Source organism: Cupressus sempervirens, chromosome 3 (genome assembly GCF_028749045.1).
Source record: "Cupressus sempervirens isolate cs-2001-9-10 chromosome 3, ASM2874904v1, whole genome shotgun sequence".
NCBI lineage: Eukaryota > Viridiplantae > Streptophyta > Pinopsida > Cupressales > Cupressaceae > Cupressus > Cupressus sempervirens.
Genome location: NC_143120.1, coordinates 764,444,785 through 764,462,532, shown reverse-complemented (window position 1 = coordinate 764,462,532; position 17,748 = coordinate 764,444,785).

Sequence of the window (17,748 nt, the reverse complement as noted above, 5' to 3'; positions counted from 1 at the left end):
TGTCTGATATTGCTTTAGTGCAAGCTTAGGCTAAGAATGATGCATCACTATTTGACAATATGCTCAAATGTGAGAAATGACTTGCAAACTCTGAATGTTTGCATGAAGGAGCTGAGAACAAGCATAGATGAAGGAAAGAAATCTTATGGACAATGTGAATTATCATGCAATACTTATCAGAGCTTGATAACCTAATTAAAGGAAGGAGTGATCTACAAACACTCACTATTGAATTACAACAACTAGATGTGAGCATTGAATATATTGAAGTTGAGATGGAGATAGTACACAATGTTATTAGAGGCATTGAATTTGAAAAGGAGAAGGTAATCAAAAGATTCTCTATCCTTAGAGAATATTTATCCCCTAAAGTTAGCATTTTGTAGAAGCAATTGGAGGAGTGTCTTGCAGCAAAGGCATCCTATGACATATTTTCCTACATAGATTTGAGCACAGTAGAACTTGCATCATATACATTGTGTGCACTTATCAATATAACTAATATAGTAAAAGAAAACTACAAGAAGGAGCTTGAGAAGCTAAAACTTGGTTTTGCAGATTGCAAATCAAGAATCTCAAGTTAGAATAGAGTAAGGTAACACAATTTTTTTTACTATATAATTTTGAAAACCTTTGTCATTGATGTCAAAGTGGGAGAAGAATGTAAAGGGAAAATGTATTAAAAAAAGTATATATATGTAAGGGGTAGCTTAGCTATGTATATATGAGATCATTTTGGAACTTAGAAAAATTTTCGCAAATGTTGCCATCAATGCCAAAGGGGGAGATTGTTGGCAATATGGCTAAGAAGATGACTAAATTTTGTCATTTATGGCAACATTTATATTTCAATATTTCAGTATGAAATGAAAGATATGAAATTATCTAAGTATTGAATAGTTTGCACCAACACAAGAGATAGATTCAATATTTATAGATAATAGAGTACAAGTTAAAACACGGGCAATTGAGGACTGACAACTGATAGTGTCATGATAACATATGGCACTGCATAGATCTGTATGGATAGTAAGATGGTAGTTACAAAGGAATTACCAGTACATGTAATTGACAAAGAAGGGCAAAGTATGAAAGTAAAATGAATTGTATGGGTTAAGGAATTATTTTGGTAACAAAATTGTTACTTAACTATGATGGGCTAACATCCTAGATGTTAACCCTGAGATATTGTAATAATTAGCCAAGCATGTGGAAGATTCAAGGCCAACTGGTCAAGAGTTTTGATAATTTCCAAGGTATAAGTAAAAATCATATCTTGCACAGCTAAGGAGAAGTGAATATGTGATGTGAACTATTATTAAGGAAGTCTATGTGATATGCGAGCTTTATGTGATGTGAAATCTGATGAGTTATCATAGCAAGTGTGAAGTATAGGGGTGAGATAATATTGTATGTATATCTTACTTGTGAAGAAACTTGTATATTGCATGTTAGGGAAATTGGCTCTTCTTGCATACATTTTAATTGTTCTACCAAATCCTAGTAGGTTTAAAGCAACTCCTAATAGGGTTGAGGCTTTTAATAGGGCATAGTCTTCTAGCAAGGATTTGAGACATTATATGTATTTGATAGACTCCTAACATGTTCAATATCCTTAATATGTTTCTTTTGTTTAGTGGATTATTCTGTAGGTACCATCCCCACCAGGTTTTTACCTTGGCTAGGGTTTCCCTAGTTAACAGATAATGATGTTATGAGTTATCTTTGTGTATGGTTTTGTTTACTATTTAGCAATATTGGTTTAAATTCATATGCATGTTGCAAAGTAATTAATAATATCTAGTTGTGGACAAAATTTTATAGAATATTGATTCACCCCACCTCTCAGTATTATCTATTTCTAGAAATTGTTGTCACTTAGATTGTGCCCTTATGTTGAAATGAAACATCCAACAATCTAATGAAATATGGGAATGATAAGCTATGATCTCATAAGTAGAAATAAGGACAATCAATGCTCAGACAACCATAAGGGAATGGGAACACTTGTAAATGAGAAAAATATACTTTACTTTTATAAAAACAACCAAATCTACCTAAAACTAGTGAATATTCATTCTAGAATTGTCAGGTGTGTGTCTTTCTTGCCTCCAAAGGCAATAAACTAATTTCCACACCAAAAAAAAAATTATGTGGATATTTTTGGATTGAAATAGTCCAAATTATCCCACTAAGAATGCCAAAAATAGTTGTCACCTAGATTGTACCCTTATCTTGAAAAGAAACTTCCAACAATCTAGTGAAACATGGGATGATCATTGGCCTATGGGTATGCCATGTTAAGGATCAACCTCTAATACAAAGTGTTGGTTTCCCTTGAATCACCTACTAAAATTAAACTTGAACTTGGTAGGAAAATGGATGGAGGGAGAAATAATTAACATAAACTTGACTTCAAATGAAGGTGATTTACCAAACTTATGAGGGTGATGCAAATTTGAATTAAGAACTCGCAACTAAAAGAGATTATAATAGCTTGATCACTACTTATTGGTGTTTCAAACCACCAGAGAAAAAAATACCTAATACTAGGGTTCAAAAGACAAAAATAAGCCTAAGGATTAGTTACCTCCTATTGTTAGTAGGAAATTCTTTAGATCTGGACCAATTTCAACAGAATTTTAGGGATTCTCTACTCTTCAAGCTCTGTAGGGCTTAGGTGGGTGTACCTTAGGGATAAAAAGGCTTGATGCTTGATATTTTCTTCAAACTTCACTCCTTCATTGATATTCTTTCTTCATATTTATCCCTTACAATATACAATGGTCACAATTCTTCTTGGTTTTATAGATAATTCTTGGTTACAGCATCTAACTATAACATACAAAGATTAATTGCAAACAAATGTTGACTAAAAATTAAATTCCTCATACAATAAAGTAAAATTTAATTGATTTTGAATTTTATGCTTCATTACAACCTTATGATCTTTTTCAATATTCAACTAAATATATTATTGGTGCCCTATCCATTGGTATTCAGAGTCTAGTTAGCAAATTTTTCACCTAATTAATTGCCTTACAATCAATTATATCAGCAATTAACCCTAAACCCATTCTTATGAATATCCTTCTTATATGATTGGAAATCCTATCACTTCATTGAAGTATTTAATTAATTCCTTGAATCAAAAGTAACAACAAATTGATATAAAACATATCCTACTTGCATTAAGTTGTATAAGCCTTGCTCATACAATCTCAACATAACTAGCACATAAAATAGAGATGATATCCAGAGAAAATAGATAAGGTAGAACATTCTCTTTATATTAATCTCCTTGAAAATTATAAAACACTAATGTAAACTTAGAAATACTTCAAGGTATGACAACTTCTCATTCAATATGTTATTGTATTCTCATATTTACAAATGAATACATCGAAAAATTAACGCTAAATAGTAACTGGACTGAATGCAAGACTAGCATACCACTAAAGATTACATAGATTTCAGACCTCAACTCCACATCTTGGAAATCCTTTTATAGAAAGGATTGCAACAAGCTTCAGATGGGAGGACACTTGTCAAAAAACCATTCAAAAATAAATACAAAGATATTTCTATTCTATTACAATACAAAACATTCTCTATACTTGGATCAAAACTTTGGATGCGGCTGCAAAAACTATCAAGTGGCATTTTTTAGTAGATATCTCTTTAGAAAATTTGGTTTTTCTTCATCTCCTATCACCATCTATGCCTTCTCTTTTTTCTTTATGTCTTTAACTACATCCTACCTACACCCTTTTGCTACACTAGTCACTATTACCAGATGGTAGGGTTTTTATGTTTGCAATAAGTTCCCAGATACTAATATATCTATCCACATCCAACCAAGTGGCATCTCTGACTGCCTCTAATTCATCTTTAAAGCATTTGGTCCTCTTGGCATCTGCCATTGCTTTGACTTCAATAGTTACTTTAGACATCTTTGTTTCTATCTTGTAAAGCATATCAATCATATCATATACTACTATAACACTTGCTTCATAATTGCAATAGGACAAAAACCTAGGATGATCAAGAATTTCATCAAGAGAAGATGACTATTCTACCTAGTATTTCATTTTACCCTCACTATCCAAAATTGTGGGTACAAAATTAGGTGTTCTTGTAGCAATTAACTTAATATTACTTTGGATCAACTACATCTTACCACCAAAGAAACCATTTAAATCTTTTATTTTATTGATCATCTTCCTGGTGTTCAGAATGGTCACTTTTGGAAAATATTTCTTCTGAGGGAGCAAAGGGACTAAACTATCAAAACATTGTAAAGGCCCCATGTATTAAAAAGTGGAGATACTAGGGCAATAGCTTCTTAACATCTATATTTTACTCCCTCTAATGCAAGGTAACTACTATGCACATTCTAAGATATTTCCTTTAGTGCATTTATCTTATGAATCAACAAGCTTTTCATTGTTCTAATTTATGTATCCTTGATTGCTTCTAACTCTCTTTCATCAACTTCCATTGCATGCCTTGATGTCTCCCCTATTTTAGGTTCTTGGCCCTCCATCTACACACCTTTGTCATGGAGTTTTGTAGTAGTTCTAATAGTTTTATTTAATGATTCTACTTTCATTTCCATCTTAATAGTCTATTGCTACAAGACATGTTTTTTCTTCATTTCCTCTTCATAGCTTTTTCTTATTTTGATAAATCTTTCATATGTTATTTCTAGCTAGGCCTAAAGAGTATCCATCTTATTCTTTCCTATTATTTCTAGTGAAGTATGTATCCCATATATTTGATCACTAGAGGTAGACTATGCATGCCAAAAAATGGCAATCCCCCTATGGGATTCTTTGATTTCCATGAGGGTAGTCTTATCATGCTCTAGAGCTAAACTCCATATTACCATCATTTGAGCATTTATGTTATATCTTGACCCTCTTAGCTCTCCATACTAATTTTCATATTTGAATGAAATTGATTTCTTATGTCTCCTCATTTGATCTAGCAGAAAAGATGAGCTAATATCCCATCTTGGGAATATAATCATACTAATTCTTGTTACCAAATCTCTTGCCTCTTCAATAGTGAGGATTTCACTAGCAGGATCATATTCCTACTATTTGTGCACTAACCTAGCAACTACTTCATTATAATCTCCAAGCTTCATTTGTAGAGCTAGTTCATTATGATTTATTTTAAATAAGAAATGTTTTAATTCATCAGATTTGAAGAAATTGTCATCACTCATATACTCATGAGCTTCAATAATCCTATCATCATCCTTTTGAACCTCTAGCTAGAGTTTCTTCATTCTCTTCTCACATTCTAATGCTTGAGAAATCAAGAACCTCCTTCTAATGTCATCAAAATATTTACTGCCCCTTGGTAGAATCTAGAGTTTTTTTTGCTAAGCTTTTTTTGGCAATTCTACCATTTTTTTTCCTTTTGTTTCTTTGTTCTACCCACTCAAAACTCTCAAGAATATCCTTTTCAGGCTAATCTTCTTCAGGTTTGTCTTCATCGCAAGAAACCTCAACCATAATCTCATCATTAGAATACTCAAGGTCAATCTTTTTCTTGATTGCCTCGGGGACTTGAGACACTAACTCGTCAAAATTCTCCACACATTTATCCAATTTGGACCAGTAGTCTTCATTTGGATAAAAACCTTTGAATGATGGATTTTCTTTTTTCATTTCATATTCAAAATTGACAATGTCCCTATGTTTCACCATCCTTTCCCTGTAGATATCCTCATTCAACCTATCAACAACAACATTTTCTTCCCACATAGGTTTTGTGGGAGGAAAATTGTACCCTCTCATATTCTTAAGGGCATGTCTGACTACATTGAATGGATCATAGGTTCTAGCTAGCCCAGTTGACAACTTAAAATTTTTCAAAAATGCATTGTTTTCCTCAATGACATTCTTACCTATCTCAAAACCTCCCACCTTAGTGCATCTACACAAAAAGGTTCCTATCTTAACACCTTTACCCAAGTATTCTATATTCAATGAAATCAGTTGCCAAAACACTTCTACAAACCCTAACTTCTTAGGGACATACTTGTGTGCGATATGGGGTGATTGAGGGCATCCAAAGATTCTTATAACAATATACTCTTCAAAAAATAAAACACTTCCCAAATCATGTGTCAATTGCTTTCCAACATCGAAACACGTTTTAGGTTTAACAACCTTTTTGACAATCGTAGGGATTCTTTCAATTTACAACCCTATCATTTTTAAAACTGGATGAACAAAATCATTATAAAAAGAAATGACATTAGAATATGGGTAGAACATTTCCCATACCATTGTCCATCTTTTTACTAACAACCTTTCTCCCCATTCTTGTGTAGACTCGAAGAAGCTCTAATCAAATGTATCATCATTCTTGAACATGATCATATGCATGATTAGGGAATAATGACTAATTTAAAATCCTTCAATTCTCATTTTTGGGCAACTATGGTCTCCTTATGGATACTATAAATGATATATTCCACAAAATCATACACAATATTATGATTTGGGTCTTGGATATTCAAATTCAAGACATAATATGCTCCTAAAATATTCATGGTTCAATCTGAACCTAGGGCTTTGTCGATCCCAAACATAGTATTTTGAAAGTATCTTTGGAAGAATTCCAAGGGCATAATCTTTTTAGTATCTTTCTTTTTTGGAATAGCTCCCATGTTCTTGGTGTTGAAAATATAAGAGTAACTGAGAAGGGAGGGGTGAATCATTTACCACAAAAATAAATCCTAGATACCTTAGATGTCAATACAAATAAAAACTCTTTGTAAACTAAACTATGTTGTAACACAACAAACACACAGGCAAAATGTTACAACTCAATAAACACTAAAATAACTTGGCAAATATTTAACATGAAAATATTAAGATACTATATATGGTTAATCTTACTTTAACTTAGTTGCATACACATAAAATCAATAGCATGAACACAATTGAAACTAAGATTTAATGTGGAAACTCAATTTGGAAGAAATCGCCAATTGTAACTAGTTACTAATTTTCACTCTTCTAAAGTGAGCCCTATTAGGATCCAACCTTGTTAAAGGTTACAAAACATACTGTTAGGTGTGACCCTATTAGAAGATTTAATCATCGTATTAGGAGTGGCCTTTTTAGTGGTCTTTAGACACTTCAATAGAAATGCCACCTTGTTAGAGGATTTACAAATAGTTGTTAAACCAACTCTATTAAGAGATTTAGATCACTACTACAATGGTTAGAAGGTAACAATGAGATGACCTAAATTTTGGCACAACTAAAATTCTGATTGCATATCTCAATTTTGGCTTGTATACTTGATCCTTCATAATCGAATGTATTTTTGTGTCTTAAAAAGGATATTATTTTATCCTTCTAATTTGCTTCCTTTAAGCACCATCAAATCTTCAATTATGTTCCACACTTTCAATCCTCAACTTGACCTTATATTTATACCTTATACATTTTCAAGTAGGCTTGAATACATCTTAGAATAATTAATATTCATCTTTCTAGTTAGCTAGAACCAACAAACAATTCAATTTAACTCAATATGCCAAAACAAGAAAATACTTCGTTAGCCCACCTTGCTTGGTAGATACTAACTCAAAGAAATTTTCTTGTGTTAACCAAGTGATTAACACTGCATATTTACAAAGTTCCTTTGGTAATTGAGTGATTTGAAGCTCAGTTAACATTGGTTCCATCCAACATTTCCTTCATTAATAGAGTCATCTCAGTTAACACTCAACTTCTCCAAACTTTTCTTTGTCACCCTAGTGAACTCAGTAGACACTATCTTCTAAACTAGGAAAACTTTGGAATGCTCGATAGACACAGAAAACTATCTTTAATGCTTGAGTGGGCTTGGAATATACTAAATGGAAACGATATGATATTTTGTGTAACATCAAAGACAATAGGAAATTAATCAATTATTTCCAAAAATCTCTCTCTTTGGCATTAATGGCAACACTACATGTCATAATGTAATGAAATTTTAGAGCAAGCATAAAATAAGGAGCATATCCTTAGTTTCATTTTGATTCTCATCCATGAGAACTCCCTCTATCACCATGAACTCTCTTTTCCTTCAGTTTCTCCCTCTATCAGTAAGACTTTGCCTTCAATATCTTCTTCTGATAGCAAACTTTATCTTTGATATCAGACCAAGTTCATTATCTCTCTTTGACCTTTCTTTCTCTATATCTTTATAAAATTTCTATGATATATGAGATATGATAGTAAACTTCTCCCTCTTTTCCATCTCATGCCAAAGACAATATCCAATGAATTTCAATGTACCTTATGTACTAATTCATTTGCAATGTCCCCTTGTCAATACTACATCAACTAATTGATCTTCAATATGCTCTGGTTGATGCATCACTAAACTTCATTTAGCGAGCTTCAAATAGGGGAATGAACCCTAACTTATCTCTTAGATATAGAAATGCATCCTTAGGTAATGGCTTAGTGAATATTTTTGCAATTTTTTCTTTAGTATTCACATATTCCAATCTTACCACTTTATCTTGTACTAATTCTCTCAAAAAATGATATTTTATAGCAATATGTTTTGTTTTGCTATGCATCATAGGATTCTTTGATATATTAATTGCACTGGTGCTATCATAGTATATAACCACTAGATCCTTGATCTGTATCTTCATGCCTATCAACAATTGTTTGAACCATACAATATTAGAACAATTAACTATTGCTACAACATATTCTACCTCTGTTGTGGACTGAGAAATACAATTCTTCTTCTTGCTTGTCTAATACACTATTATTTTACCAAGAAAGAATGCTCCACCATTTGTGCTCTTTCTATCATCAACACTTCCTGCCCAATCAGCATTTTTGAATGCTTTCAAATCCAAATTGCCTCCCTTCTTGACCCATAAACTATATTGTTCAATACCTTTCAGATACCTCATGATTCTCTTAACTGTCATCATGTGATTTTCTTTGATATTTGTTGAGAATCTTGCCACCATACCAACTGCTAGTGCAATATTAGGCCTTGTATGCACTACATACTAAAATTTTCCAATCATTGATCTATATGTGGTTTTTTAACCTCCTTAGAATCATCATTTTTGGAAAGCTTTTGTCCAATAGACGTTCGAGTTCAACTAGTCTTCAATCTTCCATTCTAAACTTCTTTAGTATCCCCTTGATATATTTAGATTGAGTAATGTAGATACCATCTTTCTTTTGTTGGATCTACAATCCAACAAAGAATTTTATCTCTCTAGACATAGACATCTTAAATTCTTTACTCATTTCTTTTGAAAATAATTTTCACAAGTCATCATTTCCTATGAATCAAGTGTCATCCACAAATAGTTTTTCCAACACAATCTTCTTGTCTAGCCCTTCTATGATACACTGACTATAGTTATTATTTGTTCTTTGAAAACCAATCTTTGTGTAATTTTTAGACCATATCTCTTTTTCTAGGATATATAAAACCTTTAGGTTACTCTATGTAGACTTCCTCATGAAGAATTTCATTGAAGAATGCAGATTTTACATCCATTTGATAAACTTTAAATCTGTTGTGAGTTGCATATGCTAGTAAAGTTGTAGCACCTTCTAATCTTGCTATAGGAGCAAAAGTTTCACTATAATCAATAACTTCTTCTTGAGAATAACCTTTACATACTAACCTTTTTTTGTTTCTAGAAACTTCTCCATCTTCATATAGCTTATTTTTGAATACCCATTTTGTGCCAATTACATTTTTATACTTGGGTCTTGGAACAAGAGTCTAAGTCTTATTCTCCTCTATTTGTTCTGTTTCTTCATTCATAGCTTCAATCCAACTTTTATTATCCAAAGCATCTTTAACATTTCTAGGTTCAAATTTAGCAAGAAATCATGTACCTTTCAATGTTTATTGTTATTCTTCCATCTGAGTTATCTCCAATGATCTGATTAGGTGCATGATGCCTTTTGGCATATCTTTCTAACATAAGTACTTTGGATTTGGATTTTGTTCCACTGACTTCTTCATGATCTTCTATATTAAGATTGGGCCCCACTACCTATGAATCAGGTCAATTAGACTCAATTTTCTCTAGCAATACCTTGGTAACTTCTAACTACAACTCACATCCTTTAGACTGTGACTCAGGTTGCACTAGTTGTAACTTGGTAGCTTTTGGAGATTTTGGGTACTTTGGAGGTGAGGCCTCCTAACTTCTAAATAGATTTTCCACTATATCAGGTTCAAAGTAAACAAATCTTCTATAATCCTCAAGTTCTTTGATGCTCTCTTCTTCACTCTTTTCTACAAACTCATCAATTCTCACATGTACACTTTCTATAATTTAATGAGTAGACAAATTCAAACATTTGCATGCTTTACTTCTACAATAGTATCCTAGAAATATACCTTCATCGCCTTTAACATCAAATTTACCTTTCTTCAATTCTTCCAAGATATAACATTTGCTACCAAATACTTTCAAGTAACTTACATTAGGTATGCAGTCATACCATACTTCATAGGGAGTTTGATTTGAGTCTTTCTTCAAGTTGACTATGTTCAAAGTATGCACTATTGTAATGATTTCTTCCTTCCAATATTTGATTGCAACATTCTTTTCTATCATCAATATTCTTTCACAATCCATGATAGATTTGTTCCTTCTTTTAGCTATACCATTTTGTTGAGGTGTACCAGGGGTTGATACCTATCTTTTTATTCCTTTTTCAATGCAGAATTCATTGGAAATGAATTCACCACCTCTGTTTGATCTCAAATATTTTAGTTTCTTTCTAGTTTCCTTCTCTAATCTTGCCAAATACCACTTAAATTTTTGAAATGATTCAGACTTTTCTTTTAGATACATTATAGTCATCATTCTAAAATAATCATCAACAAAGAGAATGAATAACTTATCTCCATTGTAACTATCAATTCCAATAGTTCCACATGAGTATGTATGTACAAGCTCTAAGACTTTTTCAGAATGATAGTTCTTGCTTTTAAAACTAGTTTTTCCCATCTTACCAATTTGAAAATTGTTGCATAGACCCATATAAGGTTTCCTCAAGTTAGGAATACCTCTTACTCCTCTACTTTTACTTATCTTGGCTAGATTATCAAATTTCACATCACATAATAACTAGCTTTCTTCTACTTGAGCAATAAAACATGAACTTTCACTGAGATCTAGATAGAATAGATTACCTTTTTTTGTTTTCAATATCCAACCAGATTTCCTTTTCCATCCAATAGTTTGGCCTTCCCATTCATGAATTCTACCTTGAATCCAATGTTACTCAGTTGTGCCACACTGAGTAGATTATGCTTTAGTCCTTCAACCCAATAAGCATTATCACATCTAAGTTTATTGGTTAGTGAGATACAAACTTTACCCTTTATGCAACAAGGTTCATTGTTTCCAAATCCTACACTACCACCATCATAATGTTTCATGTTTTCAAATTTATTTTTATCTCCATTCCTATGATGTGAGAAGCCACTATCAATAATCCATGTATCATTTTTTCTAACATGAGAGATAAGTGTCATTTTATCTCCTTTATCATTAGATTCATCTTTCATAGCAATATATACCATTTCATCTTCACTATTTTCAGAATCTTTAGACATGAAACAAGATTTACTACCTTTTTCATTGTAGTCTTTGTAGTTCTTTAATTCCTTCTTGCCTTTGAATTTGTTGTGTTTCTTTTTACCTTTGTCTTCTTTTTTTGGACACCTAGCAGCAATGTGTCCAACTTCTTCACAAGAGAAATAGATTAGGTGAATCTTACCTTTGTACTTTCCTCTACCTTTAGAATATTTCCTTAGAAGTAGGGCTTCAACAACTTCAAGATTACTCTCTGAAATTTCTTCCTCTTCTTCACTTTCTTCTTGATGGGCTTTTGATTTTTTACCCTTTTTCTTGAGTGAAATGTTGGCTTCAAATGCAGACTCCATAACTTTGGAACTAGGGACATAGTTATCATAGTTATCCAACTTGTTGGTTTGATTTTTTACAAGATAAAATTTTCCCAATCTAGGTATAAAAAATTTGAATTGAGTCCATTATTGGAGGCTAGGGTTTCTGGTTTTTGGTCTTGCAAATTTGATAACCTTTGAAACTATTTGTCAAACCCTAGGTCTCGTTCCTTTTGAATTTATTTGAACGCAAAACATTTTAAAATGCAAATATTCCATGTTTCATTCAAATATTTTGTGCCCACAAGTGCCCCTTTCCCTTTTTTTTCACATCGTTTGATCCTTATAAGATCTATGACAATTGCATCTTCGCTATAGAAAGATGTAAGTGTTTTAACCACAATCACATAGCAACTATCACAAAATTAATTAGCGGTGTTGTGAAATGGAGACACAGTGACTGGAAAGTGCTTTGTCTTAGAAGATTTTAGTCACATGCTCCATGTTAGAAAGAAATCACTTGGAACAATTTGTAGTTGGCATCACTAGATTTTAGTTTTTCCTGTGAGTCACTATGTCGCAATCAAAAAATCTGTGTGCCCTGCCGGTAGCAACGTAGCACCTTCACAGAGAATGCAAAAAGTGGAAGCTTTTGAAAATAATGGTGAATGTGAAGTTCCCATGTAGTATCATGAATGTGCACATTCATTGTTCTAACAAAGATACTAAGTAATTTAATCATAATTAACAGGTAGTGATTCTCCAATCACCAAATTTTAATAGATCATCAGAAGTTGCTATGTCACAATCGAAAAGGTGATGGATTTCACTACTAGTGACATAGCGACTCATCAAGAAAATGGTTTTGTGGTGGCAAATCTTAAAGGTGGGTCCCATCATTTCCTTCATCAAGCTTGAACCATGACACAATGGTATCTTGTAGAGTGTGTGTGGACACTAGAAATTTTGAATCCATTGGAGGTCACTATGTCACGATTCAAAATTTCTTGTGCATCATTGGTAGTGACATAGCACCCAGCTTGAAAATGAGAAACACGGTGAGGCCTAGCAAACTTGATGTCACAACAAGGATTAAAGTATTAATATATATTCTACCTTGATAGGACTTTCCCATGTCATCAATGATGAGGACCCATGCCCAAGTCAGATGTCAAATGTAAGATGATGATCATTGGATCAAGATCAGATCAATGATCATCACCAAGTCACTATGAGAAGTTGTACACTATTTACCCAACGTGACTTGGTGACTATGGGACCCATCATAGTTATAGGGATGAAATGTAGTTTCCTCGCCCTCAGATTAAGCTTAGATCTACAGCCATCGCTTTATCACTATAATGAGTTTCTTAAATGATAAGGATAGTGATATAGTGAATAAAGAAAATGGAAAGAGGGCCCACCATATTTGTACTAAATGACGAGTCAAATGTCCTCTGCTCAATCAAAATGGAATCAACGATCATCACTTTGTCACTATTGTAAGTTTCTCACTCTTTATGTCTAGTGACATAGCAAACAAGGTAAATGTAGGAGGGACCCACCACTCTGATATTAAAAATGCATTAAAATGCCTACCATCAAATTGAGATGAGATCAAGGGTTGTCACTTCATCACTATGGCAACATGCTCATTTCTTATACATAGTGAGGTAGCGACTCAATGACACATGTCCTCAAGAATTATTGGGTCCAATTTGTGTTACCAATGATGAAGGAAAGATACACATGGTGAAATCTCATTGGATTGACTACCAACATGTCAAGTGGAATGTGAGTCATCCCTGTTTGCATTCTTGGATCATAAGATTTTTCAAGATCAATGGTCTAAATTTAAGCATAGAAGGTGGTGCCATTATGTTTCCCTTATAGTTCATTTATGAGGAATGAAAGCTTTGCATGCGAGAAAAAATAGAGTATATTGTAGAAGATTTCACCATTTTCATCCCATGCAAACAAGTGAAAATTGGTACTTGTTCAAAATGTGAAGCAGATTCCCATTGTTCACAAGATATTCTAGAATTACAGAGTAGAACAAGTAGAAAATCAAGTAAGTTCCCATATACTCTAACCTCTTTAGCATTTTAGTTTTTGCAAATCATAGTCAAGATGCCTCCAAAGTAGGAATATCCACAATGACATACTTGAATTGCTCCCTAAATCCACCACTAAAACTGTGCAAGTTAAAAAGTTAACTTCATTAAACATTAGGCTCAAAGTTGTAGATGGGTTATATGATAAGAGGAATTGGGTATGGGATGCTAACACTTCTCAAACTTGTCTGGTTTTATTCAAGAAATGGTTTTCAAAGAGAAATTTGTTTGCCCCGCATGCCAATATTTGGAACTTTGATTTAGGGAAATTAGTGGTTCAATGTGTCTTTATGGATTGTGACCTCCTTAAGCCTGTGGCAAAAAACTTTGACCAAGCAATAAGAGTGGTAAGAAGAATTGGTGGTGAAATTTTGATCACAATCATCCCAAAGGAAATTAGGTAGATATTTGGTTTAGGGCCTCTCACTGATTATCATGTGCCCATTGATTTGAAAGGATTAGAAAAGGAATACATGTCAAAGAAGGATGTAGTTAGGCAAGGTGCACTAAGGGCACATATAGGAAAAATTGGAACTTTTCCAGCAATAAAAACATCCTCTAGGGAACCCTTCAAAATGGCATACTTCAATACCAGGACTGTAGAGGCATACAGGACTTTATGTAGAGTTTTTGGAGAAGATGAAGAAGAGTTTATGTCCTGGGTTTTATGTACATGATTACTAATATTTCCTCTTTTGGTGTGGAAATAATTTTTTATTTTGCTTCTTATTTAGCAAAATAAATTCATAATGGCCTGGTTGGGATTGTGAAAGGCAAGGTGGAGAAGATTCTTGGTCACTATTCTTTGTTAATGCATATTTTTTGTTCAAGGGAGTAATGTATTTTGGAAAAGAGATGAAATTGAATAGGGAACAGGATGGGGAAGCACTACCAGTCCAATTATGGAGTGTAGATATGACCTGGGAAGCAGAAAAGGATAGTTTTACCAAGCTTGATAGGTATTTTGCCTCCAAATTGAGGTGCCTATTATTGAGTGACAATCCTAGAGTACCCAAGGCATTGGCAAGTCTTATTAGGCCCTTGGAAAATCCTATTGGTCTAAAGGCTTCACATAATTGGGGAGACATCATCCTATATTCAATCTCAACTATTATTAGGATTTATGGTTTCAAAGGTACTCCCCATGTGTTACCTTACCAAGTGCATTTAAAGGTAGGAGTGGCTAAATTTTTGTGGCAACTAGGAGGACTAAAGGAAAATTATTTGTTGAAAAGATCAAGAGGGTCAATATTCCCCACTTCAATAGTGGCTTGTCAATTTGTAATCACCAAAGGGGGTTGGCTTTCTCTACACAAGATATTAGATCAGTATAAGATGGGGGATTTTATCATTTGGCTTTTAGGCATAGAATTAAGCTTAGAAAAATTGTTCGCAAATTTTATTTTCCTAAAGACATAATAAGAAATGAATACTCCTTGCAAGAGCAAGAAACTAAGAAGGAAAAATGGAGAGTATTCTCAAAAGTTTTGGATTCCATTCATTGTTTTGATGCAGATTATAGTCCTCTAGGTAATGCCATTATAGAGGCAGATAGAATAAATAAGCTCATGCTTACTTTTACTAAAACAATGGAAACCATGAATGAGAAGAAGAAAATTCTTATTAATTCTTTCTCAGATAAGGCTAGAGAGGTAATGAGGAAACTAGGATTCACTCCCAATATACGGGTAGGTCAATTGAATATCCAAAAAAGGCTAGGTTATACTATCATTCAGAATGAAAAGACCACTGCGGACAAAGGAAAACAAATAATTGGAAGGAAAACAAATAATTGGATCCACTAGTGCTATTTAGGAAGAGAGGCCTCTTGAGCCCTCCCCTAAGAGGTGGAAAATAATAAGGGAAGAAGATCCTCACATTGAGGAATACTCACCTTCATAGACTCCTCTGAGGATTGAAGAGGAACAACTTACTGGGGAACAAATTGAACAATTGGGGTCCCAAGGAGGATTTTTTGTTACTCAAACTAAAATAGATGAAGGAAACCCCTAGGAGCCTCCTATGGCAAGTTTTGAGTTGACAGTAGTAGATTATAGAGGAAGGGAGTTAGACCCTGTGTTAGAGAAAGAAAGTCAATAATTTTCGTCAGAAGATAATTTTTTCAAATCTAGAGCCTTTTACCAGTTTGTATGGAGAACCAAATAAGAAAATTTGAAGAAAGATGCAACAAGTTAAGAATAGAGCATCTAGAGATGGAGGAAATAGCCTTACAAAATCAAATAAAATAAAAGATGATGCAAGAATTCCAAAACATAACCCTTGAAGAGGGGAGACAGATGGTAAAAGCCTCAAATATTTTACTATTACCCAACTGGGATATAGCTAATGCTTTGATTTTTAATTCTATTTCAATTAAATTGGATTTTCAAGATCCAAGTAAGAAGGAATTCATAGGTACTGCTTTTAGTGAGGACCAGGATGCTCTAGTTATATGGCCACTACGAAAGGGATCTAGGGTTGTTTCATCATAGTCGAATGACTTAGGATTAATGGAAAATATTATTGTGAGAAGAGTAGTAGAGACATCCCATGTATAGGTAGCTCATATGGGTGTAGGAACCTCTCAATTTTTTTTGGCCACTATAGAGAAAGAAGAAAAAACAATGCTTGAACTGCAAAGTAAGTATAAGAGTGTTTTGGAGGCCTATAATAAAGAAGTTCAAAAGGGAATTAAACTTGAAAATAAAGTAATGGGGAGGTCTTCTAGGCCAAGAATAACATATCCCTACCCTCGAGTGGAACCTTTTAAATCCACTCCTCTCATAGAGAAGCCAGATACCCCACAAAGGCCATAGTATTACATTGCTGAAGACTTTGAAGAAGAAAAGAGCAAACTGTAGGCATTGCATGTAGAGCTAAATGTACAGTATGAAAATAAATTGAGAAAATCTCTCACATATCTGGGAGATAAAATTTAATGGCCACTATTTAATGATCAGCTATCAAAGACAATAAACATATGGGATGAAATGAAAGCCAATGATGAGGCTCTAAAGACTATTGTGAATAAATGTGTAAAAAGAAGGAAAGAAATGACATTTTTGTGTTACTCTGTCATAAGATTTTCACATGATCAAATTGAATAGACTTATGATATTGTTAATAATCTTCCAAAATTTAATAATAAAAGAGTTCATCTATAGAGAAGAATAGTCAGCTACTTGAATAAATATAAGAGCCAAAAATTTCATTTATTCCCTCATGCCCTAGATAGAAAAAATAAATTAAAAAATAAAGATGAATGGGATAAGGAATTAGATGATTTATTTTGTTTGAGAATGAATAAAATCATCAATGAAAAGGGACATGTGTGGTGGGTTACCACAATAGAAGAAATGGTGAAAGCCCATATATTCTTTGATTCTTTGAAGCAAGATTTTGTTAACATTGACAGTGAAGCTGAGTATGTTATCAAGAAGCAATAGGATATTCTGCATTTTTATTGGCTAGATGATACACTTTATGACAAGTAGATGGCAGATATTGCTTCTGGTGAATAGTTAGAAGAAGCTAAAAGTGATGATGATGAAATACATGAAGATGAACTATAGATCATTGACTCACTTCCATCGACACCTAGGAAAAGAACAAGACAAAGAAGGGAAGTCATCTCATGTGAAAGATGCAATGGATTAGTTGGATGACATAGCAAAAATGGAACCAAATGTAACTGTCACCT